General features: G+C 40.2%; 1 pseudogene; it reads left to right on the forward strand.

The window, feature by feature from the left end:
- Window positions 1–247: 247 nt before the first annotated feature.
- Window positions 248–365, forward strand: LOC126471756 (5S ribosomal RNA; annotated as a pseudogene).
- Window positions 366–3,155: the final 2,790 nt, after the last annotated feature.

The following is a 3,155-nucleotide window of genomic DNA, read 5'->3' on the forward strand; positions in this document are numbered from 1 at the left end:
TTTTGGTTTCAGAATGTTTTTTTTTTTACGTAAAAATATTCTTTCACATTTTAGCAAATCATACAGTTTTTTTACTTTTCACATTAACAAAGACGAAATTACATTGTTCGCCCCTATTATACAAGAATACGTCCGATCACATTAGAGGCAAGCTTATGATTCTCTCGCTCTGAGGAAAAGAAACAATATTCCAAAGGGTTTACAAATTTTCTTAACAATTGAATTCCTGCTAGCTTTCATTACCTTTGCCAATGGCCTTGCCGCAGCGGCTACACCGGTTCCCGTCAGATGACCGTAGTTAAGCGTTGTCGGTCTGGGCTAGCACTTGGATGGGTGACCATCCGGTCTGCCGAGCGCTGTTGGCAAGCGGGGTGCACTCAGTCCTTGTGAGGCAAACTGAGGAGCTACGTGCTTGAGAAATAGCGGCTCCGGCCTCGTAAACTGACATACGGCCGGGAGAGAGGTGTGCTGACCACATGCCCCTCCATATCTGCATCCAGTGACACCTGTGGGTTCAGGATGACACGGTGGCCGGTCAGTACCGTTGGGCCTTCATGGGCTGTTCGGGAGGAGTTAAGTTTCATGACCTTATTGATTTAGATTTTTATTTCATAAATGAATCCAGAAATAAACACAGTGAACTTTATAGGACTGCGTAATTAATAATAGAAATTTTAAGTGTGCAAATATTTCGTAATTTCAAATGTTTCTAGAAATAATAATTTTAACTGTACACCCACAGCTAGTACTTATCGATTATAACATCCAAACTAAAATATTTTAGAAAGTAATTCCTTTTCATATATTTTAGCTTGAAACATAACATACTGTGAATAAAATTATATGAAAGTTTTCAGAAAAGCAACTGAGACAATACTGACCTGTCCAAAATTCTAAAAATAAAACTGGTGCCGACAACTACTGTTGAGGAAAAGTAATGTTAGAGAAGGATGACCCGTTACAATCTGTAGAGTCACGTGGGATGATACACGCCACAGGGCCTATATATCTCGATGCCCCCGGCCCGAGGTCAGCACAGCTGTAGCCCCAAATGGAGGTGGCCCCGCAACATGAGGCGGGAAGACATTGTGTGTCAATCAACGATCAGTTATGATGCACTACGACATGGCCTGCAGACAATACCTGGATGGCTTCATTCTTGTTCTTTCACTTCTTTTGTTGTAATTTCGTGCAGACACACAGTTTGTCTGCGTCTTTATGTTTATTTTCCACCTTTATGTGTTTGCAAATATGCTAGCCCATTCGGAACTCCGTAATTAATCTAAGAAGGCACTACACTTCCGTCATAGGCACAGGTGTGCGACGGTAAGAAAAGTGGTATCCGAATCCGCGTCTTATCCACAAGTTCCTTATCCGCATCCACAGGTCTTTTATCCACTTCTGTGGTTATTCAAATTTTATGACCCATTTTAAACCTTTCGTTTTTCCGGAGCTCTAACGATACGATTGCATCTCGCCTAACTTTCCGTCTGCGGAACCCGGATCCGTTATTTTACGTTCAAAGTAATGGCCGATCACGAGCACATTTCAATACTACACTACCTATTACGTTCTTGGCATGTTCTGTAAGTTACAAATTTCTGTCATAAATGATGGAACGGTTTTTATGAAAATTTCTGTGAAACTGTTCTGTAGCACTAGTTAGTCAAATGAAGTTTCCACATACTGTATACAGTTTAAAGTTCGTGTCAAACGTAGGTAGGTCACAATTTTGTAGGTAGCAGCTACCCATTAGAAAGTGATAGCATTAGTATGCTTGTAGATTAATGAAGATATTTTTCTAATAGATTAGAGCTTCATTTTCTAAGGTGTAGCGCTTTCTTCCTTCCACCATCCCTCTGCATGCCACGATAGTAATGTGAGTTCTCTCATGTCTACGGTTTCCCACTATTGTGACAGTTATTCCACTGATTCGCTTCTTGCATGATGGAAGTATCAGCCACGGACGTGTGAATAGACTTTCAACTTTCTGCACACGTGCTATGGGTGTGCACGGTGGACTACCGGTTAAGCAGGAGCGATAGGGGCATCCTGTAAGGCAAGCAGAGTCTGAAAAGCTAACACTGTGATGCAGTGGCGACCTTCTTGGTCAAGCGAATATTGAAAGTCTAGCTCTGTGGCCTAAGTTTAGTTTCCCAATGAGTTCCTTAGCCTGTTCTGTGGTAGAACGTTTGAGAGCGAGCTCTGCTCATTGGGTCAAGTGAGAAGCTCCTTTTTACAATAAGCAACGAAGTTCGTCGCATAAAACCGAATATATGGTCATACTATACTGTTTTTATTATTATGAAAAGCAACTTAGTAAATAACAGAGACAATATACTGCTACCCTGAATCAAAATACAGTTTTATAGTTTTAAATCGTACGACTCGAAAATGTGTAAGTACATTATGTACATAATTGGTCAATTTCAAGTTTCACAATTGTACACATTAAATTTCACATCATGAATGATACAAAGAGTAGAAAAACGGTCCACAGTGCCTCATTACACTGGCATGAACTATTCATTAGTCATTAAATTTTATTATTAAAACAATTTAGTGACTCGATCATTGTAGAGGAGTTGAGAATGGTAATGAAAAATTCGTGTGGACACATGATATTGGCGGGGATTCGGCTGCCGTCGCATCCTGCATTTCGGTCTCCATAATAACCTGTTTTCTGTGTCTTCACTGGTCAACTTTCTACTGGTCGTAGTCCTTTGTCTCCCTCGAATCCACTGAAATCGCAGTCTCCTTCTGAGCCTTCTGCTTGTCTGTCTATATACCAATATATTTTTCGGTACCCTTTCTTGCTCCTTTCTCTTTAAGTGTCCAAACAATGAAAGTTGCCTGTTTTCTATTTAATCCATTAAGGCATCTTTTTTGTGTGTTATTTCCAGCAGATCCTCATTTGTTCAATGATGTAAATGGGAGATCCTTGATGCTCGGAATAGAAAATCAATTATTTATCATGTGTAAACATGAAAACAGTGTGGTTACCTTGGTAAACGGAAAGGTTTATGCCTTTTACTGGTTTCCCCATCAATACTGCGAATAGTTCCCTTCTTCATTCTTATAAAAAAAATGGTTCAAATGGCTCTGAGCACTATGGGACTTAACATCTGAGGTCATCAGTCCCCTAGAACCTAGAA

The sequence above is a fragment of the Schistocerca serialis genome, chromosome 3 (genome assembly GCF_023864345.2).
Source record: "Schistocerca serialis cubense isolate TAMUIC-IGC-003099 chromosome 3, iqSchSeri2.2, whole genome shotgun sequence".
NCBI lineage: Eukaryota > Metazoa > Arthropoda > Insecta > Orthoptera > Acrididae > Schistocerca > Schistocerca serialis.